Consider the following 26,171-nt stretch of genomic DNA (forward strand, 5'->3'; position numbering starts at 1 on the left):
TAGTCATGGTATTATCCATCAAACTAGCTGTGTTGGTACTTCACAGCAAAATGGTGTTGCTGAACGGAAACTACGTCATATTATGGAGACTACTCGTGCTCTTATGATTCAGATGCATGTTCCAAAGAAATTCTGGTATCATGGTTCTCTGACGGCCACTTATTTGATCAATCGTCTTCCTAGTCGTGTGCTTGAGTTCAAATCTCCATTAGAGGTTTTGAAACGTCATCAGCCTGGCATTTCTCATCTCAGAGTTTTCGGTTGTGTCTGTTACGTACATTTACAGGCAAAGCATCGTGATAAACTGGATTCACGGGCAACTAAATGTGTGTTCTTTGGTTATTCATCTACAAAGAAAGGTTATATTTGTTATCATCCACCCACTAGAAATCTACAGATTTCTCGTGATGTTGTATTTGATGAAGCATTGGCTTACTTTCAGTGTGATTCTGGCAGTCGGTCTCAGGGGGAGTGTTACACAGATTTGGCACCACTTCCAGTTATTACTGAGATACCTACTGCAACAGATTCCCACAGAGATAATGGTGGTGGGGTAGAGTTGGTGGACTTACCTAATGCAGTGTTGGATGTGCATAATGAAGCAGTTCATGAAGAAGCTTCAGACAATAATGTTAGTGTTACTGATGATAATACATGATTACAAGATGTTCCGCATCAAGTTATAGAATCTGAGGTTATGGTTCCACAAGATCATCAACCAGTGGTACCAATTGTCATAACCTCAAGTCGTGACAAGAAGGCTCCAGAGAAATACAAAGACTTCTTTACATATTATTCCGCTGCGTATCCTATACAAGCACATTTAACTTATGATCATGTAGGTTCTTCACACTCTGCATTTCTAAGTGCTATATCTAGTCATCAAGAACCTAGAAACTACAATGAAGCAAAGTCTAATCCAAAATGGAGGGCACCAATGGAGAATGAGTTACGGGCCTTAGATGTAAATAATACATACAGTATTGTCAAGTTGCCTCCCGGGAAGAAGACTGTTGGATGTAGGTGGGTGTACAAAATTAAATACAGAAGTGATGGAACTGTTGAGCGTTATAAGGCAAGATTAGTGGCAAGAGGTTTTAATCAGAGATATGGAGAAGACTACACAAAAACCTTCGCACCAGTTGCAAAGATGAATACTTTTCGTGTTCTCATGTCTCTTGCAGTTAATAAAGATTGGAAATTGTTTCAAATGGATGTGAAGAATGCATTCTTACAAGGTGATCTAGAAGAAGAGGTATATATGAGTATACCACCTGGACACCCTCGAGAAGGAGAGAGCAATATGGTTTGCAAACTTAAGAAGGCAATATATGGTTTAAAGCAATTACCACGTGCATGGTTTGCAAAGCTAAGTTCAGTACTCATCCAGAATAAGTTCAAAAGGAGCTCTGCCGATTCTTCCTTGTTTATTAAAAGAAGTAATCTTGGTATAACTATAGTTCTAGTGTATGTTGATGACCTTGTGATTACAGGAGACAATCAACAAGAAATTAGAAATCTTAAAGCAATGCTTCATTCCAGATTTGACATCAAGGATTTAGGGATACTGAAGTATTTCCTGGGATTAGAAGTTGCTTACTCAAAGAAGGGTATTTTTCTGAATCAAAGAAAATATTTGTTGGACCTGCTGAAGGCTACAGGAAAAATGGGAGTAAAGGCTTGTGATACTCCTACAGAAATAGGCAACAAACTTGATAATGATGGTGATGTGTTAAGTGATATTGAGTCATATCAAAGGTTAGTAGGCAAGTTAATTTATCTCACTGTTACCAGACCTGACATAGCACATGAAGTAAGCTTAGTCATTCGTTATATGCATACACCTCTTGTTAAACATCTAAATGCAGTAACTAGGATTCTACAGTATTTAAAAGGATCACCAGGAAGAGGAGTTTTGATGACAAAGAATGAAGCCTATTCAATTTCTAGCTACTGTATAACAGCATATTCAGATGCTGATTATGCTGGATGTCCAGTTGATCGTAAATCAACAACAGGGTACTGCATATTCTTTGGTGGTAATCTGGTTACATGGAGAAGCAAGAAACAAAATGTTGTTTCTCGATCAAGTGCTGAAGCAGAATACAGAGCCATGGCTTCAACAACTTGTGAGATTGTTTGGCTGCGAGCATTACTTAAAGATTTGGGTTTTCTGTCACCTCGGCCAGCTAAGATGTTTTGTGACAATCAAGCAGCGATACAAATCGCATCAAATCCCACCTTTCATGAGCGTACAAAGCACATAGAAGTGGATTGTCATTTTGTTAGAGAGAAGGTATTGGCCAAAGTAGTATGCACTCCCTTCTTTCGTAGTCATCAACAACTGGCAGATGTTTTTACTAAGGGTTTACCTGTCAAGCAATTCAATGGAATTCTATCCAAGTTGGGCTCCATTGATATCTTCGCACCAACTTGAGGGGGAGTGTTGGAACAAAGGAGAATATTTGGTTTCTCTATTTATGATTGGCTTACACTGCAAGAAAATATTCTCTAGATATGTTGCTATCTATACGAATATGTGGCATGTATAGGATATATATATACACTTCTTGTAAAACCTCCATTGATAATAAGAAACCCTAATCATTCTTCTCCCGTGGACGTAGGCTATAGCCGAACCACGTTAAACTGTGTTTCTTCTTTAATCTGTTTTAGTTAACTGCATAACATCTTATGCAGATCCAATATTGACTGCATAACATCTTATGCATACCAACACTTCCAAAACTGCGTCATTTCTGATGGGCTCCCCCAAGCAACGACCTAAGTCCAGCCCACATATATCCATCTCGATCTTCTCTATTCGTCCAACACAGCTGAATTCCATTACCATCAGACTCGAAAACAACTGCTCTGAACATTTAATCAACCAAGCGCCCATCATAATCACCATCATATCAGCAGCCAACACCCACAACTGACTGCAAACCATTACCATCAGCTACCAGTTCACCGTTTCCCAAAACAGCCAGCTCAATTTCAATCTGTATAGCACCTTCTTTCATTCGATCAATCAGCCATACAAATCACCTCATAGACTCGAGTACACCATTGCCACTGCCAAATACTGTCTGTCCATGAAACCTCATCGAACTCTAATTTCATCTGCTGTTGTTGCATAACCAAATCCCGAAACTCCATTGTTGTTCTCAACGTTGCTTCCCTGACTGCAAAGCAAACTGGTTAACTCCAACCTAGTTCTTTCACTCGATCCAGAACCCTCTCCAGTCACAGCTCCTCCATTTATTTGCTCTATCGACTGCCATTCAAAATTACATTCCAGTCTAGAACTACGAACTGCTAGTCGAACTCAGTTCCAAATCACTACCAACTGCAGACTCCGAGTAACACCTCCCTGCAGCGTCCGAAGTACTCTACCATAACCAACGCCGACAACATCTGAATCTTCTATGCTTCTTCATTCGAATAACAACTTCAGAAAACAAATCCGCCCAACTCCCAGACCTAGTTTTGCTTCTTGAATCCAACAACACCTTCTTCCACTAAGCGCAGCACTAAATATCCCCCAAACTCATGTGCTAACAATCACCAAAACGGCTCTAATTTCCGCCATCACTACTATACGTTTATCCAGCCAACTCTCATCGACTTTCTTTTTTATATCCGAGATACAAGAGCAAACGATATGAACTGCCACGAAGCCAAGTTCACTATATATGACATAAGACTAAACATCTGTTGCTGTAAAATTATCACAGTATAACGAGACCTTCATTGCTGTAAAGAGCTCCGTCCACCAGTTTGTCTTCTCGCTTCAGCCACAACACCAGCTCAGTCACGTCGAAGCTCTCCATGCATGCATCCATCCAAACTACAGCACCATCATCGGCTTTCTTATTCTCAAAACGATAGTGCTCATAACCCTCTCTTGACAAGAAATGAAGTTGCTGCTTCTCGGGAAATAACTTGTCAAGTACACGACCAAATAAACAAAGACAATTCTCTGTTTCCCGTTAGTATCATTCCCTGGCCGCGAATGCTGCTAATATGTGAAATACTAGGCCAGCTACAGTTTGTGATTTTTATCGCAAACGCGGGTGCTTTAGTTTTTTATGCTCCATACAATCAAAATTGCTTGTACTTTCTGTAAAAGCACTAAAATAATGTCATTAGCCAAAATATCGAGTCCTAACAATATAAATATGGTATAAAATGTAGCACTTACGTGCTTATCAACACTCCCACACTTATATTTTGCTAGTCCTCGAGCAAAACAAAGAATTGACCCGCTCAATAACTGGTCATCATTTATTTTATTTTTAGACCCGCTCAACAGCTGGTCATAAATTGATAAGAACCAAAAGAATAGACCCACTCTACAGCTGGTCATAAGAACCCTACCATAGACCCGCTCCACAGCTAGTCATAATATTTTTTTTTTTGAATTACTGACGAAAGTGTCAGTCCCCCACACTTAAACATTACATTGTCCTCAATGTAATTGATTCATCCAACGTAGAAATTAAGGTGAGAAATTCCAAAATACGATGCAAAAACTAAAGAACTAAAAATAAAAGATAGAATGCATGGAACAAATCTGATGGGTTGACTCCCATGAAGTGAAAAGTATTTGTTTCCCTGCTTGCCAGTAGCACGCAGTCTCAAATAAGGTGAGGTTGGTACTGCAAAGTAACCTGACAATCATCATATATATAGAGTCTAAAAAGTTGGGGGTCAATCCAACTAATCTGGTCAGTTGAAAACATGAACCTGAAGTAAGAATGATTAGTACCCAGAGAGCTAAAACTGAATTCAATCTTAGTCAGAACATAATTCGAACCTGCCCAACCATATGTGGAAATGTGAAGTAAATCAGATTCGCTGATAATTAGTAAAGATTATTTAAAGAATTGAACAATTTTGTACTCCCTAAATCAGGTTCTAAGTCCGAAGAAATAACTTGCTCGACAGATATTGGTTCACATTCAGCAAAACATGACACACGAACATATATTGGCTCAAATTCACTTGCTGAGCAATGGCTCAATGTAGCAATAATATCATGACTCGTAGACCCATTCTCATCCACAACAATTTTATTATTAATATCATCAATATGAAAACAGCCATACCCTAATAGGTCAGACATTGGCTTATGGGTCAAAGTCGGAGCTATCTCGACTGATGTAACTAGTCGAGACTCGGGCAAAGCTAGAGGTTCTACTTTGGGCTTCCATTTACTAGTGTCTAGTAGTGGTGTGGAGTCTAACAATACATTGACTTCACAAATAACACTATCATCATCAAAATCATACCCAAAATGAGCTAAACAAACCTCTAATGGATCTTCCAACTGGCTCTTGCAAAAGCCTTGCAAGTGCATTGTTACTTTTTTTTCGCTCGCAGCACTTCAGGCTAAGGTACCTAAAAAAAATTCAAACAAACTGCGTAAAAAGGAACTAAAGAAAATCTAAAAGAAAAACAAAACAAAATAATGTACAAAAAGATATCAATCAGAGAGTATTTTGCAACCACTCCCCGGCAGCGGCGCCAAAAACTTGGTAGGCTTAAAAACCTACAATAAATTACTGCAAGTGCACAACGTCTAACTAGGAGACAACGGCAAGTACATGTCGTTCCCACGAGGAGTGGGAAAATACTACTACTAGCCAATATAAAAAATAACCAATCAGATTTTAATATTTTCAGAAATTACGGAACTAAGAAAACACAATAATGAAGACGTAACCAAGAGTATGAAAATTGGTAACAAGGGTGGAATCCACCGATACTTCTATTTAATTACTAAAATGAAACATAATTATGATTATTTGTTTATCTTTCGTTCTATTGACATCACCTATTATAAGCATACAGTTGCAAATATCACTGGTATACCCTAAGCATAGTGCATCAAAAGAATAAATCCACGCATACACCATCAAATTGCATCAGTGATAAAATTATACGAAACTAAATATTAATTCACAAATGTTATTTGACTATTCTAAGCATAACCCATCAAAGTTTTTAACGAAGTATGGACTATCAAACAATGAGACCAAACATATTTGTAAGATTATCACTCACGCGCATAGGTTTCTAGAACCGGCAATGCAACAACTTATTTTTCAATCAATCAAATAAACAATATTCAAAAATTAATCAATTCAAATCATAATGGTCTATTGCTTCATAATTCAATTCAATTTAGAAAATAGCATAATACCCAAATAGCTTCACCCATAAAAACCCTAGTTAAAAACTATTAGCAAGACATGACTTTCTTGAAGCCATAAAAAATATTGAAGAAGATGACTGATAATGAAAACGGAATGGAAAACTCCAAACCCTATTCTCTTCCTTTGGGCTCTGCAGCCGCAGCTCCCCTTTTTTTCTTTCTCTGTTCGAGTATTTATCCGTTAAGAGATGAGCTAGGATTGCTTCCAAAACTGCGTCATTTCTTATGGGTTCCCCGAAGCAACGACCTAAGTCCAGCCCACATATAACCATCTCGAATTTTTCTCTATTCATCCAACACAGCTGAGGCCTCAGCAACGACTCTTCTCACCACCATCTACGCTCATTCTTCCTTGTATTTCAGTTCAATCACCGAACACAAAACAATATCCAAATCCACCGATTCAAATCAGCCAAACAGTCTATCCGTTTGCAATTCGGTTAGCGTCTTCAGCCATAATTTCACTCTCTTGCGAACAACTCAAATCAACTTCTCCTCTCACACTGCTTAAGCCACAGTTCCATTACCATTATCTACTCGATACCACACAGACCCATTTCAGACCACATCATCTTAACATATATATAGCTTCTCCATTTGTCTTGTGATTACACCACCAGTTCGAGATCAAAACCAAAACGACCAAGCGCCCATCACAATCACCATCATATCAGCAGCCAACACCCACAACTGACTGCAAACCATTACCATCAGCTACCAGTTCACCGTTTCCCAAAACAGCCAGCTCAATTTCAATCTGTGTAGCAGCTTCTTTCTTTCGATCAATCAGCCATACAAATCACCTCATAGACTCGAGTACACCATTGCCACTGCCAAATACTGTCTTTCCACGAAACCTCATCGAACTCTAATTCCATCTGCTGTTGTTGCATAACCAAATCCCGAAACTCCATTGTTGTTCTCAACGTTGCTTCCCTGACTGAAAAGCAAACTGGTTAAGTCCAACCTAGTTCTTTCACTCGATCAGAACCCTTCCCAGTCACAGCTCCTCCATTTATTTACTCCATCGACGGCCATTCAAAATTAAATCCCAGTCTAGAACTACGAACTGCTAGTCAAACTATGTTCCAAATCACTACCAAATGCAGACTCCGAGTAACACCTCCCTGCAGCGGCCGAAGAACTCGGCCATAACCAACGCCGACAACATCTGAATCTTCTATGCTTCTTCATTCGAATACAAGCCCAGAAAACAAATCCACCCAACTCCCAGACCTAGTTTTTCTTCTTGAATCCAACAACACCTTCTTCCACTAAACGCAGCACTAAATATCCCCCAAACTCATGTGCTAACAATCACCAAAACTGCACTAATTGTCGCCATCACTACTATACGTTTATCCAGCCAACTCTCATCGAGTTTCTTTTTTATACCCGAGATACAAGAGCAAACGATATCAACTACCACGAAGCCAAGTTCACTATATATGACATAAGACTAAACATTTGTTGCTTTAAAATTATCACAGTATAACGAGACCTTCATCGCTGTAGAGAGCTCCGTCCACCAGTTTGTCTTCTCGCTTCAGCCACAACACCAGCTCAGTCACGTCGAAGCTCTCCATGCATGCATCCATCCAAACTACAGCACCATAATCTGCTTTCTTATTCTTAAAACGATAGTGCTCATAACGCTCTCTTGACAAGAAATGAAGTTGCTGCTTCTCGGGAAATAACAAATAAACAAAGACAATTTTCTGTTTCCCGTTAGTATCATTCCCTGGCCACGAATGCTGCTAATATATGAAATACTAGGCCTGCTACAGTTTGTGATTTTTATCGCAAACGCCGGTGCTTTAGTTGATTATGCTCCATACAATCAGAATTTCTTGTACTTTCTGTAAAAGCACTAAAATAGTGTTATTAGCCAAAATATCGAGTCCTAACTAATATAAATATGGGTATAAAATGTAGCACTTACGTGTTTACCAATGACTTTCTCATCAACCTGGAAATTCTTAGCTAAAATATCATTAGGAATTGCAGGGTTTGAAGCAAAAATAGTGGCAGGAAGTAATGCAGCCCCGGGTAATTGACTATTAAAAGAAGTTATGGTGACAGCCTTTCCCCGTCCGACATTTTTTTTAAAGTGCACAAGTCCTTTAGGGATCACAAACATTTCTCCAGCTTTCAAAACCTTCGTGTATACACATAATTCATCATTTGCCACGTGGAGGATGCACAACCTGAGACATCAATGCACGATGCCACGTCTCTACACCCAAGGGACAGTTATCATCTATACATGTTCATCATCGAGCAGATCCGACAGCTAAGAACCTAGAAGCACTGAAGTATCAAGCCACTGATAAGCACTGAAGAACACCCTAGGATCTACTTTATTCCATCTCGAGGAGGACCCAAGATCAACGGTGGAGATTGGACATACTGACGCAGATGGGACAGGAGCCGCAGACACCTGTCTGACACGTGGAAACGACCCAACCACCCGCATTAAACACCCTAAACATAGAGTACGTGTCAATCAACCTGTGGAGAAGAAAGAGGTGATCCATCGTTACCAAGCATGACCGTTGAGAGCCATCGGTCGAGAACGAATATACCAGCGGGATTAGCCCAAAGATCAAGAAGATAAGGTTGCAACTGTCTCTGACAGTGGAACCCATATTACACCCCTATAAATACCCCTCTCCACTGAGAGAGAATAGGTCGACCAATTTAGAGTGAGGATAAGAGATGATAGTAAGAGAGAGAAATAAGAAGAGTAGGTATGAATTCCATTTCCCCTTTAGCTTCGTTATTCACACAAAGTCATTCAACTATCTTTGTAACTCTCAAACACATAGTAAAACATAAACCCCCGTGGACGTAGGACTTGGTGCTGAACCACGTAAATCATCGTCTCATTTACATTCTGCACTTTATCTTCTGTACTTACTGTTACATTCTATTGTATTATGCCCCGTGCTCATGAGAGAAGTCGATTTATTCTCCAATGACTAGACAAGGACGAGCCCGAAGGCTATGAGTCGATGAGTCATCGTATTTATATCATTTTATTTCTATTTTACTTCCATACGATGATTTTATATGCAATGTGAATATTGTTTGTGAACACGATGATACCATCATTATTTCTGTGTTCACAATCTGGCGCTAGAAACATGAACTTTGTCCCTGTAAAAGATTTATCTTTCCCTGTGATTTTACCCTATCTTTGGACTCTCAGCACTATTCCCCTCATGATAGTGTTTTGAGTAACTTGTCATTGATGTACCTTTCGCGAACTCCTATTTTATCTATGTTTTCTATTGCCTAAATGCCTCAGATTTATCTACATTTACTCCATAAATAGATCATAATCTTTACAGACCCGCTCGGCACCATCTTTTAAAACGGATTTCGGAGCATATACTTTTGTAATCAGTTATTTGAGTTTTTAACATCGTTAGAAGGGATCTGGGTCTATTTTCAAAATCTTAGAACAGATCTATGCTTTCAAAATCCTGTGCTTGTGTTTATTTTCAAAAATATTAGAACAGATCTATGCTTTCAAAATCCTATGCTTGCGTTTATTTTCAAAATCTTAGAACAAATCTATGCTTCAAAATATTAGAACAGATCTATGCTTGAAATAATTTTCTCCATAACCCTTGAGTAAACTACGTTTATTTTAAAACTTTCGAGCAGATCTATGTTTGAAATGGTTGGATCGACACTTTGCTGAAAGGGTTTTCTCAAAAACATTGTTTTCCTTAAACAGTCTTTAAGTGTACGTTGATACCAACATCTTTTATCATTAGATTAACCTTTCTAACTAAACCAATGTGGATTTGGTTTCTTCGACGATGTCTTCGTTTTTTGCAGAGAATCAGAAATGGAGAAAGCAAAAGATGCGGGAAAAACCAAAGCATCGTCAAAAGAAACACCGAGAACGACACCAGTTATGACACGCAGTAAACAAAAAGGTGAAAAGACGAAGGCTCCAAACCAGAAGCCAGACACAGCGGAAATCACCTCAACAATAAACACTAATGCAATAGCAGCGGCAACGGTCAAAGCTCTGGCGGCCAAAGCGGATGCAACAAAGAAAGCAACAACATCTCGTGCCCACGGACGGCATGAAGGATTTACGGACTCAACAATGCAACGACCATCCTTCAGAATGCCACCGACAAATGAGATGAACCAAACTCTACCAGTTATCCAGCCCTTGCTGACAGAAAACCAACCATCGATCCCTCATGTCGAACTCCCTGTAACAACCTCCGATCCGCCTAATCCTTTGGTCCAAATGTTTGATGAAGATCATACTGTGGCCATTAGAGGACAAAGGCAGGTCGGTACTCCGAACCAAGGATCGAATCATTCCCCCCAGCTGATGGCAGAGCTTGAGGAATTGGAGAAGAACCAAAATGTGTACGCGGATGCAGTAGCGTTGATAGCTCGGTAAAACCAAGAGCTCAAAGACAAGACTGCCCAGAGTTTAGAATCAGCCCACCAGCATGACGAAGCAAATTCTAAAGAACCTGAGCCAAATCATGATCGAAGAATCATCTTGACGAACGCCAACAAACCCGAACCATTGAACCGAAGAACGGCCAGAGGAAACGGATCATCCGACCCAGATTACAATCCTTAGGATTTAGACTACTTCGATAGTGAGAACCGAAGACCGGGACGATCCGGAACCCAAGAAGATCATCACCGTGCAATGGAAGACCTTCGTGCTGAGATGATGGCCGAAATCAAGAAGCTGAAGGAAAATCAAGGAGGAGAAAGACTATAAGAGAAATGAAAGAAACCAATACCACTCTATTGACGACACACCTGTCCAAAGCTCTCATCCCTCAGAAATGCCCTCTCCCAGTGTTCGAATGTTACGACGGTTCCAGCGATCCCGCGGACCATCTCCGATACTACAACCTAATTTTAGCTCGATGGAATAATGACGATGCCGTCCTCTGCAGATACTTTCTCTCAAGCCTAAAAGGGTCAGCGTTATCCCGGTTTGATAACCTGCCACCAAATTCCATCGACTCCTACCGCCATCTTACAGAGAAATTTTTGAGGACATACATGTACAATAAAATAGTCAATACAGGAATGGACAAACTCTTTTCGTTGGCAGTCGGACACAAAGGAACCATCAGAGAATATACTGACAGATGGCACAAGATCTGTCAAGCAATATGGGATGTAGATCCAGTGGTGGTCATCAATTTTTACAAGTGGGGATTGGATAGGATGAGTCCATTGTTCGTCGAGATTCATGGAAGTTTCCCCAAAACCGAAGGAGATCTTCGAGTTATCATCGAGAAGCACGCAAGGTTGGAAGAAATCCAGCGGGAAAATCCTAGGGCCCATGCCCAAAGATCTCATCGAACCAATTCTGTGGAGCAAGCCAGCGGATCTAAGAGGAGCGGTTCTGCCGAGCGGCCAAACGAACATAAAAGAGGACGAAGGGATGATCGTCGTCATGATGACCGAAAGTTCGAGGATCAAGTCTAGATAAAACTGAATACCAACTACGCTCGCATTTTGAGAGAAATCAAAGGAAGAGAAAACCTAGAGTGACCTTGGTCCAAGAGAAAGAAACCAACCATATCATAAAAATACAAGAACCTCAAGATAATGATCCAAAAGCTGATCGACGCCGTCGATCTCAAGCAATACATACAGAAGGGAGAAACCGAAGAGAGGGATAAGCGAAGAAAGCAAGTCCAATTACTCGAAGGAAATCGAAGCATCAACACCATCTCATGCTCCGAAGCTAATGGACCATCACAGACTGCCCAGATAGGGAAAAGTCTAAGAAAGCAATTCGAGGATTATTGTGAGCTGTACAAAATCGATAGGGTAGAAGTGTAAGAACACGAGCAGTGGATGAACACACCTATGACCTTCAATGCTGAAGATATCGAGGAAGACATGGTAAACCAAAACGATCCCTTGGTCCTCATCGACGGAAGAAACTCGGTTAATGTTCTGTTCTATGACACGTTCAAGTGGATAAAGTTGAACGACGATCAACTAATGTCTTCTTATTACACCATCTACGTATTCAATGGGGCACCAACAAAGACCTTAGGAGATATTATTTTGCAAGTAGATGCAGGACCGATGAAGGTTGATACTCGATTCAGCGTAGTGGACGCTCCTTCCCCTTACAACGCTATCATCGGCCGAAGATGGGTGCACAAGCTCAAGGGAGTAGCAGCGACCTATCATCAATATCTTAGATTTCCAACACCCGAAGGGGTAATGGAAATAAAGGGAGATCGGGTCACCGCTCGAGATTACCAGGCTATACAAAATCAACTCAATAACAAACAAGATGAGCAACGTAAATCTAGAAGAAACCAAAACAAAGAGGATGCCAAGGAAAAAGAAATTGACCTCTACCTCGAATAAATCTCCAGAAAAAGTCTGAAGAAGCACCGAATCGTTATAAACACCGAAGCAGGTGCCTCAACAGCTAAGGGCACTGAAGATCCTACCAAATAGCAATTAAAGAATGTTCCTCTCCTCGGGGAACCGAAGCCTACGTTCACACCTGTCGAACCCGTGAAGGAGGTAAATATAGGAACCTAAGAGAACCCGAAGAGGATTAAGTTAGGGACTTTAATGGACAAAGAAATAGAGATGGCCCTAATCAAGCTAATCATGGAATACGCTGACATTTTTGCATGGAAATTAGGAGACATGCCAGGAATTTATCCGAAGATAATTCAGCACGAGCTTGGTATAAAGCCGGGCATGACCTCTTTTAGGAAGAAAGTACGAAAGGTAGCACCGGAGTATCACCAAGCAATTGCGAAGGAGCTCCACAAACTGTTAGAAGCAGGGTTCATCAAGGAAGTAAAGTATCCAATATGGATATCGAACATGGTCATCACGTCGAAGAAGAATAAAGGAGTAAGAATATACATCGACTTTACCAACCTCAATAAGGCATGTCTGAAGGATAGCTACCCACTCCCAAGCATCGATCAGCTGATAGAAGCCGTTGACGGATACGAAGAACTGTCATTTATGGATGTATATTCTGGTTACAACCAAGTATCCTTGGAAGAAGAAGATGAACAACACGCAGCATTCTACACCCCGCACGGCCTCTATTGTTACACAAGAAAGCCCTTTGGACTTAGAAATACAGGGGAAACATACCAGAGGATGGTCGATGCTATCTTCAAACCATGGATAGGGAACACTCTAGAAGTCTACGTCGATAATATGCTCGTCAAAAGTAAGCTGCGCAAAGACCACCATCGATACTTGAGGGATATCTTCGAAGCAATGAGGAAACACAGCATGAAAGCGAACCCAGAAAAATGCACATTCGACGTCACCTCAGGGAAATTCCTCGGATATATAGTAACGAAGAGGGGCATCTAAGTGGATCCCACCAAGATCCATGCCATCGTATAAATGTCGTCCCCAAAGAACCTGAAAGTAGTCTAAAATCTCAACGGATCCCTAGCGGCTCTGAGAAGATTCATCGTCAGGTCATCGGAAAAATGCAAACACTTCTTCAACATTCTCAAAAAATGGAGCAAGTTTGAATGGACCGACGAATGCGAGGAAGCCTTCCAAAAGATAAAAGAATACCTGGCCACGATCCCGATCCTTCAAAAGCCTGATCCCGATGAGGTGTTGGCCCTGTACATAGCGGCAACCGAAGATGCGTTCAGTCCGGTCCTTGTCAAAACCAACACGAAGGTTGAGCAACCAATCTACTATGTCAGCAAGAATCTCAACCCAGCGGAAAGAAACTACACGAAGATTGAAAAACTCATACTATCATTAGTATGGGCAACCCAAAATCTGAGAACCTATTTCTTGACTCATCATGTTCGGGTCCCTTGTAAAGCACCGTTGGAAGCTGTCCTCAAGAGCGCAGGGAAAGTATGAAGGATAGAAAAATGGAACACTCATCTGGATCAATTTAACGTTATCCACGAGATCCAAACTGCACAAAAGTCGCAAGTCTTAGCAGATTTTTTGGAGGACTTACCTATGGGTAACGTCGAAGAATTGAAGGACATACCAGAAGCATAAGAAGACGGGAAAGATCCAGCCGATATACTCGAACCCTCAAACCAAAGAAGATGGGAAATCTTCGTCGATGGATCGAGGAATAGATAAGGCGCAGGCATAGGCATCGTGATTACCTCTCCAACCGGAGACAGGATCGTGCATGCACTAAGACTAGAGTTCAAGGGGCATACCAACAACATCGTAGAGTACGAAACCTTAGTACATGCCCTCCGATTAATAATAGAAATGGGGATAATTGACGTATGCATAACAAGTGATTATCAGTTGGTCATTCTGCAAATAGAACTAGAATACAATGTCTACGATGACACCCTCTCCGCATACATGGCTTTGGTCCAGACCTTAGCCTCCCAGATACCAAGCATCAAGTTCCGACACTTGTGCAGAAAATATCTCAGGCATGCCGACGCCTTGGCGTACATATCATCCATGCTGAAATATGAGAGCGTTAAAGCCATAAAAATAACAAGAGTATATGAACCTTCGATCACCACTACAATAGTCCTTCTCTACAGATCGTGAAGACGACGTAGGGGAGGACATTGATGACGACGATGTGGGAAAACATATTACTGAAGATTTTATCGAAGATGATATCATGACGAGAGCGAACGAGAATTAGGAATTCAGCAATGAAGAAGACTGGAGAAGCGAGATTCACCTTTACCTTGAAGAAGGTACGCTACCTGCAGACTCGAAGCAAGCCAGAAAGATACAATCAAAGGCAGGGAGATACGATATTCGTGACATAATTCTTTATAAAAAGTCTTTCCTCGGACCCTTATCATGCTGTTTATCCAGGGAAGAGGGCCACCGTATCCTAAAGGACATCCATTATGGGGACGCAGGCAACCACAGCGGAATGAGGTCACTAGACGACAAAGCCAAAATGCAAGGGTATGACTGGCCAATGATGATACGAGACACTGCCAGGATGTCTATAAGGTGCGAAGAATGTCAATGTTTTTCTAAAAGAATCCACGCCCCGGCAACGAAGGTAAATTCTGTAGATAGCCCCTGGCCATTTTCAAAATGAGGGATAGATATTGTTAGACCCTTGATCGAAGGGTCAGGGAAAAGACGATTCTTGATTGTAGCCACGGATTACTTTAGCAAGTGGGTAGAATCCAAGGCTCTGGCCAGGATCAGAGATGTAGACGTTTTTACATTCATCTTTCAAAACATCATTTGGAGGTTCGGCATTCCTGCAAAAATTGTCTCAGAAAATGGTAAGCAGCTACAAGGAAATAATATAGACATGCTCTTCAATACTTTCAAGATCAGGAAGAACAAATAAACTCCCATCTACCCCCAAAGTAACGGACAGGCTGAAGCCACGAACAAGAATCTAGCTCTCATCCTCAAGAAATCGCTAAACGAACACAAGGGTCGATGGTGTGAACAGCTGCATAATGCTCTATGGGCATACCGAACCACACACAGATCCGCCACCGGTGAATCTCCTTTCCTCCTTACTTATGGAGCCGAAGCTGTTATTCTAACAGAATCATGATGCCAACAACGAAGACCGAACCTTGAACCTAACAACGGATATGATGTTGGAAAGGCTCGACAACCTGGAAGAACGAAGGGAGACAGCACTGCAACGAATGAAGAATTACCAACGAAGATTGGCTAGAGAGTACAACAAAAAACTTAAGCTTAGGAATTTTGTAGAAGGGCAGTATGTGCTTAGAACTATACCGCAGTATTAACGAGAGAAAAAATGGGGCAAATTAGCACCAACATGGGGTGGGCCATTTATCATACATGACATCGCAGGGAACGAATCCTACTACCTGCGTAATCTGCAAGGAGAAGTTCTCAGGCACCATTGGAATGTAAAATACCTCACGCCATACTACCCATGAAGCAATGCAGTTCTCACTACACCATTTTTAGTGATTAGCAACGGCGCAATTTAGTTGCAAAGCGTGGTTGCAACAGTTTCCTACTGTTACGAAAGTCGATGTTGTAAACTTTTGCAACGGCGCTTAAATCATTACGAATTTTTGGTTGCAACATTTTGAATCTGTTGCAACTTAAAATTGTCGCAACAGTTTAAAACGGTTACGAAATTGGCCTGTTACAACAGTTTGAAACAGTTACGAAACTGGAGTTTCGCAACAGGTCACTCCGGTTACGAAATTTTTGCAACATCAAAAAAATAGTGGACTATTTGACCGGTCAAAACCAGAGTTCCCTTCGACAAAATCAATGTCAGTCTAAAGCAGTGTTCCCCTGTAACCATAGTTATATATTAGTATAAGTACCATTAAGTTCAAACCTACAAGTATCATCAATCAGCATAAGTAAGCCATGGTCTATGTTACGCTAAGAACGTACAAACATAAAGTTACTAGAGACATTAAGTGTGAAGTATCAAAAGACATTAAGTGTGAAGTATCAAAAGAAATGCAAGTATAGAAACACCTACATTTCAAATACTTGCTATAACAATTTAAAATTCAATCCCCACTTTTAGCCAAGGTCGCCAATTATGAGTCAGGACCTGAATTTGTACATGCTAAGCTCTCACTATGGCAGTCCCTTTATTCCTTTGGTATGCATTCAATTGGATAGGCCTCGGAGTGTATCTACAACAACAATGATAACATCGTTGATCAGATTGTGCTGTGATATCCACTTGCAGATTAATTCTATAAGCTTCCACTCGCAACAAGCACTACACCAACTCATAACCAATACAAGGTGGATTGATACAAATTGAATATACTATCCATTGAGATTAAATAAAAGCTTACTGCAAGCTTGAGGTATGGAATAAAAAAAAAAAAAAAAAAACTCAGATACACAGATAAACCAAGTAACTTTGACACGCAATTTAGTATCTGACCTAGTGTTTGCAAGCAAAGTGCTCGGAGCGCCGCTTCTAGGAAGACCTCCTCAAAGATTATAATAATGAAGGGAACCAAATATAGTTGCTTAGAGCGTCCACAGTGGTACGATCAAAACCAAAGATCAAAGACCAAAACAAACGATCAAATTTGAGTTTAGTATGTGGTGTCACGTTAAGGCAAACAAACGATCAAATTTGAGTTTAGTATGTGGTGTCACGTTAAGGCAGTTGAGTATATTTAGTCGGGCGGAGATATAATCCACGCTTGCATGTGGAGCGTTGTTATAATCTTCGTTTGGGCCGGGCGGAGATATAATTAACGCTGCTTGTGGGGCGTTGATAAAGAATACGCTTGTTGTGGGGCGTACATATATTTCACGCTCGGAGAAGGGGCGTTTGTATAATCTACGCCTGGTGGGGCGAACGTATAATCAACGCCTGAATAAAGCGTTTGTATAATCAACGCCTGACATGGGGCGGACGTATAATCAACGCCTGACCTTTGGAGAAGGATAAGTTCTCTGCCGGGGGTGGCAGTTCTCTACGATGCCCTGGTAATGAACCGGATGGTGGGAATTTTGAGACTCTTTACATCTACACTTCCAGTGCATTCCAGTTCTTCTCTGTTGCTTAGCACCAGCACTATCACCTACACTTCAATCTCCATTACAGCCAAATCCTCCGGAACCACAACTGCAACTCCACTGCATACAACTCATTACTCTTCTTCTATAATTTGAGTATCAGCACAAAAGAACCCTTCCTTCAGCCAATTCCAAACTCTACTTCTGGCCATAATATTCACAAGCCAGTACCCATTTCATCAGCACATCACCATTTCAGCTTCATTGTCTCAACACCACTAACAGTACCACCAAAGCATGTGCTTCATCTCTGCTTCTGCAATTCTCAGCTGCGTTTCCAATACCACCAATTCTGAAATCCAACAACTGCAACAGCTCACAATCTAGCCTGCAAGTTCATATCCATCCACATCTACAAAGCATTCAATCATTCCCTTCTCTGCCATAACCCCCAATCAGTTGTCAACAATGTCATCTTCCATCTTTACTTCTCTTGTGATTCTCAGACCTCAACAGCAAACAACATCACCACCAACATCATTTCTTCCCTGTAAAATTCAAGTCCAGCATCAACCTATTTTCTAATTCATCTCTGAAATCATCATCTGCATCTCTGAAATCCGTCAAAACCCTTGAACATCAATTAATTTCTTCATTTCTCATGAACCCATAATATTAATTCAAACCCTAACTTCAAATCTCAGATACAACCACCATCTCTTTAATTTCTTCATCTGATTTCAACCCTGGACTTCTTTTCGATCTGTTCTCTCAGTCACCAGCAACAACCTCATCTATTTCTCGATTCAAAACCTTCATCAATCTGATTTGCATCTCATTTTGGTAGCAGTAAACAGCAGCCCCTTCTCTGAATTTTAGACAAACTATGATGAAAGAAAGACAACTCTCTTGATTTTAGGGTTGGGGTAATGACTGGAATTACTTGAAGCACCCATATAATGAAGAACCAAGGATTGAAAAGAGCAGCTTTGTGGAGAAGTGTGCTGTTGAGACCAGTAAGGTTGAGAAGAATAGGTCTAGCATGAAACATCCCATCGGAATTCCTCCAACTGAAGGTAAAATAGATGATCGGCCTAAATTTGGCGGAAATGAAGATTCTTCAGAAGTAAAATTGAATGGTGCTAACAGTAAGGCTGGAAAATGCAGACCAAAGCAAACCTCACTGCAGTTCCATGAAACTGAGGAGGCTCCAAGCAAGTTCGCCTCCGAGATATTAACAAATCATCTGGGGATAGCAACTGAAAAAGAGAAACTTCTGCCGTGTTCTGGGGATAAAGAAAAGTTATTAACTATATCAACGCCTGAATGGGGCGTACACTTTATCAACGCCTGGCGTGGGGCGTTAAGAATATCAACGCCGGGCTGGGGCATTTGTATAATCTACGTCTGAATGGGGCGTTCATTTTATTAACGCCTGACGTGGGGCGTAAACTTTATCAACGTCCCAACGGGCGAACATTTTATCAACGCCTGAACCGGGCGTAACTTATATACACGCCTCTGTATGGGGCGGTGACTTTACGTACGTTTCACAACAGGCGTAGATTATATATACGCCCGATGCCAAACGTTGATTATACCTCCGCTCCACTATATATAGTTTTGGTCTTGGTCCCAGACCAAATATGGTCTGGAATTTGGCTTTAGTCCAGAGTTTAGTCTTTACTCCGTCCCGTTGCGTCTCGTCCCTGGATCATAATTATAGGTTTACTCGTCCATTGCAGTTGCTCTTAGCAGTACCATATTCTAGGCAGAGCTCCTCACACATAGGTTTTAACAAAGTTTACCTTCAATGTAGCCTTGTTCTTTACCATACTTAAGTTACCCAGCCTTCATACGCATACTATAAGCCTAATGACAAAAAATTTACAGGAAATACATAGTCAGACACCAAAAAAGTTGCTTAGGAAAAACCATAGTACAATTAAAACAGTTTAATGGGTGAGGAACTGGTGATAGATTGATGGAGGTGCTGGTGGTCTGGTAACGGGATGAATTCAGTTGTGGAGGAAACTGGTGGTGAGTTTTAGAGATGAGCTGTTGAATGTTTTCACAAACAGGTGAGAGGAAATTCTCCTAAGTTAGAGAGGTGTAGATGATGTGAATGAAGTACTGATGGTGGTGATTCTCGAGCCGGTGGTAAATGGAAGGTTGGAGAAGATCTAAAAAGCTCCTCTCTGAACTTTTATAGTGCAGGTAGACTGCAGGATTGTCTTGGACCAGCGTTGTTCTCTGCCGATTGTTTCCAACCCCTTCTATAGCCAATCATACCCTGCAAACACGAATTACATAGAGAGCCGACGGTTAAAAATATATACATAATTAAAATCACTCAAAATCTAAACCATAGAGCCAATAAAAATTGATAATAATTACAAAATCAAGGGGGAACAATTATCATAAGACATACCCAAAAATCCCAGCTTAACAGTCAGATGTTAGGCCCTTGTAAATACACATTAAAATTTTACCATCCTAGTATATAACACTCAATTCAGTCATAATAATGTGTGTCTGTTTCAACTCATCACCTACAAATGACTCGCATACTAAAAATTATAGACATATAACATAACTTTGACAGTATAGAGAGATGCATAATCCTACCATATTCATCAAAATTTGAGCAAGGCATTTCAGTAGCCTTAACAACAGAAATCGCTGTAGTGCTTCTTTGGTATCTGCATCAAGTAAAGAATTTAAGTGTGTTATTACAATTTTCCACAAGCAAGGAAAAAAATAAAAAAGAAGTTGACTTATACATAAGATAGTGAGTGCACTAGCTCCTGCAAATTATCCGCTGAAAACCTAATTTCGTCCCACAGAACATGATAATGAGTAAGCATCGTTGTTCCCTGATATTTCAAGAAAAGAACGCATCAGGATATCAATATCCAGAAAAGAACGGTGATGAACTATAATTCTAAGCATGTACACATATATAAAAATCATTGTTGTGGGTATGGCATATCTGTAGGAGAAACTAATTAATGTCGCTCACAGTGAACATACATTTGATGGAAGTACATCAAGAGACTATTATCCAACAAATTTGAACTAGAAAAGGTTTCCACTCCTATTTCAACTTTGTTCTCATTAAAAACTCTGAATTAATTCTGTAAGCTAATGTTAGTGTTTTGAGACTTGCAGACATTGAATGTGGCATTAAAAGACTTACCAAGAAATCACAGCGGGGAACTGTCCAAGGAGTATCTGCGTGTAGCTCCGGATTCACTGGCCCCATCAGCTAGTTTGCCTCCTTATGGAGCCATCAATCAGGTAAATAACAAACCTCGTCTCAGTATTGGAAAACCACATATAAGGTTCGACAAGTCTTTATACCAATTACTAGTTGCATTTGTTCCTGACAGTCTTATGCAAAATTGATGTATGCTATCACATAGTGAATGAGGTGCTCAAGATGGTCGGTGCAGATGATGAGAAAATTGTGGTAGAAGAAGAGTCCAAGAAGCTCGTACTGGAGACTGTTGTAAGTATTATGTTGCAATTAGAAGGAGACACAATCTCAGTTTCTTCGAACTCAGTAGTTCACCTAGATACAACATCAACACTATTCCCTCAACAATCACTAGCGTAATAAAGCTATGTTAGTAGTATTAGTAGTATAGTAATTAAAAAAAGTTTATCATGCATCATATAGAAGGGTGTAAGATCCCATGGTCAAGAAAAGAGTCATCATATATTATCCTAACCAGGTGGAACATTATTAGGAGATTCATTCTGAAAAGAACTTGGTTTGATGATTTTCCTATGCAGTAATCACAATAAACTTTGGCTTCAATTTCAACTCAGGAGGCTTGTAGCGGGCATCCTTATCGAGAAACTCCCAAGCCTACAGCAACAGAGAGAACTTAATGTTAATATTTTGGTCTACCAAACAACTACTCAGGCAGTGTCAACAATCAAAAGCTCACCTTTATGGTTTTGTCTAGCTCAATGTTTAGAAAATGGTTAAACTGGGACTCACTAACCCCGTCCCTGAATCCAAAGATGACAAAATAAACATGCATGAATGGAAAACTAGAACGAAGACAGAGCAACGTGCAGAACATTACAGAAATAACAAGATCAGTGCTCTACCAAATGCACTAGTAAATTGTCTACAACCCTTGGTTTTAAACTATCAACCGCAACGATTACAGATCAAACCTAAAAGTAAGAAATAACAAAACTTGGTTCCTTGAGTTTCAGAAACCAGTCTCTTTCAAGCATTTCTCACAGTACATAGATGGGGGCTTCCCTGAATCACAAAGCAAAAAGGTTAGACCATAACCATACACCTACAACCAACCTAACAACAAGCACCACCACAGCAACAACAACATACAAATAAAATGGCAAGAAAATCCCTTTCAAGAAAAACTTTCTTCCATTCGACAAAACCCATAACTGAAATGTGTATTAAAAAATTGAGAACCCATACAAAAATTGAATAACTGCTAACAATCTACACAATTCAAACTAATCAAAAATACTCAAATCCACATATTAAAACCACATAAATAAGCAAAAACAATTACAAATAAGGAAAACCTAATTTGTGAAATTGAAATAAGAGGAAGCAAGAATGTTTATATACCTTAAAAGTTGTCTCTCATGAGGTTGCAGAAGCAATTCTAAAGTGGAATCAAGAGAAGTTGGGTGTTCCTGCAGCTGAACAACCATCAATCGAAGATGAAATGAAGAACCCTAACTTCATCAATCGAAAAAAAGAAAAAAAAACAACAATAACCCATTAAACTCTACAAATCTTGATATAACCCTAACTTTAGAACATGAAGAATATCTGAGATTTGTTCTCAGAATAAAAAAAATTACCTAATAAATTGGTCGGCTTGATTTGGGATTTGAGATCTCTGAAATCAACAAATCATTCAACCTTGATTTAGAATAAAAGAATATCAAGGATTTCGATAATCGTCATCATCATCTCTGTGTGTGAAGAAGGAGTTTAACCCTAATACTAAGAGAAGAGAAATAGAGAGGGAGAGAGATAAAGAAGAGAATGAGGAATGAGATTTTTGACCGAGATTTAAATCTAAACCCGAGTCAGTTTTGAAGCTGACTGAGCACTGAATGGGCTAAAACCGAGTCAGCTTGAAAGTGTGGGTAGCCACACTCACGACTGACGCGTAGAACTCCATTCTGTTGTGAATCGTAACAGAGTAAGCAGTTGCGAATTTTGTAACTAAGTCAGACTGTTGCAAAAGTTTTGCAACTGAAATTCGCAACTGAAAATTCGCAACAATGGCGATGTTGCGAAATCTAGTTACTGGTCCTTGAATTTGGTATAGTGCTGCGCCTGCATGAAGAGTACCAGAAGAAGAAGAAGACATCGTACCCGCTCGAAGTGTTTCTATCTCTGGACGAGGAATAGCACACCTCACCTTATCAATTGAACAATTTTTTTTTTTGCAAAATAACTCTATTTGGGGAAAGTAACCCTATACAATCTCTCGGGACTCCCCTATCAGCGTCTATAAGTGTACGACCATGGGAAAGGCTTCCAACAGAAAGAGATACCCAAACGATCAATAAGGCAGCGGTTCAGCGGAATGGATGCATTTAAATAGTTTTCATAAACGCATCACATATCTGGGAACGCTGTATCAACCCCCACCGTTCGGTGATCCTATGGCCAAGGGTTAGTCAGCGGGGTGACAGGTCCGAAGTCAATAACGAAGGTGCATACCTTCTTTCCTTCCGTCAAACACTTCTTATTATTTATCTAATTTTCAATTTTTACTTACTCGCTGCCTAAAAATCAAATAAACTAATGATGCAGGTAAATCAGAGTTGTACATATCCAAACAAACGATGATCCATTCTATAAAAGTTGATTACAAGGAATAGAAATTAAGCAAGGGATAAACTAAAGTAAAATGAGATACACAAAAAAAAATGGCCCAAAGCCAAGTAATCAACAAAGATCAACTTTCTATAACAAACACAATAGTTTAATTCCCCTTTGAAGGCTCGACGCGATCTGTAGGATTCTTCGGTTGAGACGAAGGAACACTTCCCCACGAAGAAGGACCTGGAGAGTAAGTCAAGGGCTCAGGCATAGGACGACGAGGATACTTATTGACAATATCATGTTCCTTCACAAGGTTCTGTTCGATCTTGGTTAAAGTCTTGTTAATCTCCTCGGCCAGCTGACAACGAGGATTTGTAATCATGTCCCGGGCTTCGTCAAGAAAATCATACTTGTCCGAAATTTTCTTATAATCCAACCGAAGATTTGTAAGAGCAAACTGACACTCATCCAACTCTACCTGCTTCATGGAGTCTAAATGACGAAGATGATTGCCTTCGTTAATCATTTCTTCTATGCCTTTAGTAATCCTGTACATATTAAATTCGAGATATTTCTCGGAATCCACTAGACGAGCAACGTCGGCCCGAGAAGCAGTCAAAGCATTACTAAGAGCGTGAGCCTCAGCTCTGGCATCGTCCATCTCCCGCACAAGCCGTTGTATATATTCCTTAACTTCGTGGTCATGGGGACAACGGGCTTGGCGTAACTCCTCTTCCAAGTGTGTTATCTTATTCTCTAAACTAGAAGCATTCTCACGCGCCTCACGAAGATTCTCACGAGTCCACAGTAGAGTATCGTAAAACTGGCGAGGATCGGTGTTGTAACTGTTCTACATATTAACCATTTGGGTGCGCCTTTCCCGCCACTCAGCAACCAATACATTATGGTCATCGGCTCGAGCATTCCACTTATTAGCTTCGCACTTAATATTCTCCACCAATTCTATGATCCGAGAAGCTTGACGAGTCTTCTCACTAATGGTTTATCAAAAGTGATTGTAGTAGTAGTGGTAAAACGGTTCTTTTCAGACTTGTGAAGGTAACAAAATTTCTAGATTTAAATAAAATTTAGGAAAATAGCAAACTGACGTAAAATTTTATGGAGAAATAGGGGTTGAGATTCCACCAATCAACAATACTTATGTGATCTAATATTTTTTTACTATGCAATTTAAATAATTGGGTTGATTCTAAATATTGCCTAAAGCAGATTTTCCAAAATCCATTTTTTTAATTCAAAACGTGAAGAAGGTGGGTGCCCTTATCCTGTGTTGTTCTCCCTTTAGCAGCTGCCTGGAAATAGGCCACCCCTTAGTAATTAGGTTACCCCTTATCCAAAATCAAGGGTCCGTATAGCAAGTGTCCTCTGAGGCATTTTCCGCACTTTTTTCGGGGTTCCTCCGGGGTATTTCTGGGATACTTCCGGTACACTTCTGAGGCGCTTCCGGTACGTTATCAACGGAGGTCCAGATGCCACATTTTTAGCCAAATTCGCCGCAAGAGATTATTTTCCAAAAACACCTACAAATACATAAAATAACCAAATAAGTACAATATCGAGTACTAACAATATATACAAATGAGCTATATTAGACACATAAATGCGTCCATCAAATACCCCCAAACTTATTATTTGCTAGTCCCGAGCAAATCAAATAGAAAATAAAATCCTAACTCACTGTCGCAGGCATCGTCGATTGCATTTAGCGTATGCAATAAGCCTTTAAACCCCTAGGTGGCCCTAGTGGCCGAGTTATAGTCTCGGGAAGGCTTACCAGAGATATACCCACAAAACCTTAATACTCCAGACCTTAGCTATCTACGCAAAACCTTGGAAGGCACTAAAGAATCTCCTTGGTTGGCATACTTATTGACTACAGGAAGAAGTACCCTGATGCGAAATTCCAATTATTGTACACGAGTTTGCACTCAAGCATACTAAAATTCATATAAAGTGACAGAGCTCTACTCAGATAGTTGCACTATGGACATCATATTCGGAGTCAAAACTAATCACATGGATAGATCAAGAAGATGGATATAGAAAACATAGATGGTTTTGATGTTTACTAAGTGAACGACGTTTCCCATATCTGTCTGAAGGCCTCCGCCAAAATGAACCTATCCTAATGGATTGAGATACTAGTCTGACTAATATCAACACACTGACATATACAAGGGTACCAGTGGTCGATAACCTAACTCTAGGTCAACACAACTGGCATATACAAGGGTACCAGTGGTCGACTTTATTGAATTTATTCCTTTTGGTCAAATGGTCTGGTCTCAATTTCTTTCTTTCTTTTTTTTTCAACTTTTTTTCAACTTTTTTTCAACTTTTTTTTTTTTCATGGTATCTCAATCACTCTAATTCACCCTAGCATTGGTAACAACTTGAATCGTGGGCCCCACGTATCACTTAGAGAAACATAGTTTAAAAACAAAATAAAATAAAAATAGAAGTGAAAAGGACTCAACGAGATATGGTGAAACTATCATGTTATTTCTAACACCTGAGCTCTGTGCTTTTATGAATAGACTCTTTAGATGTTTCCATCTAATCAGATTGGTTCCTCAAACTCCTACAATCAAAATGCTTCCA

At 40.2% G+C, this 26,171-nt stretch overlaps 1 long non-coding RNA gene across 11 annotated transcripts; it reads right to left on the reverse strand.

The window, feature by feature from the left end:
• Positions 1-19,508: 19,508 nt before the first annotated feature.
• Positions 19,509-22,737, reverse strand: LOC113301779. 11 transcript variants are annotated; one of them, XR_003336479.1, is made up of 9 exons: positions 22,571-22,737; positions 22,332-22,445; positions 21,833-21,992; positions 21,667-21,730; positions 21,445-21,584; positions 20,910-21,284; positions 20,494-20,586; positions 20,339-20,412; positions 19,509-20,003 (listed from the first exon to the last, which is right to left on the reverse strand). It is a non-coding gene; the product is annotated as an uncharacterized LOC113301779 (long non-coding RNA). The 11 variants fall into 11 exon arrangements; XR_003336475.1 differs by having other exon boundaries at positions 20,910-21,320; XR_003336478.1 differs by having other exon boundaries at positions 20,910-21,584; positions 22,332-22,399.
• Positions 22,738-26,171: the final 3,434 nt, after the last annotated feature.

The sequence above is a fragment of the Papaver somniferum genome, chromosome 8, assembly GCF_003573695.1.
Source record: "Papaver somniferum cultivar HN1 chromosome 8, ASM357369v1, whole genome shotgun sequence".
NCBI lineage: Eukaryota > Viridiplantae > Streptophyta > Magnoliopsida > Ranunculales > Papaveraceae > Papaver > Papaver somniferum.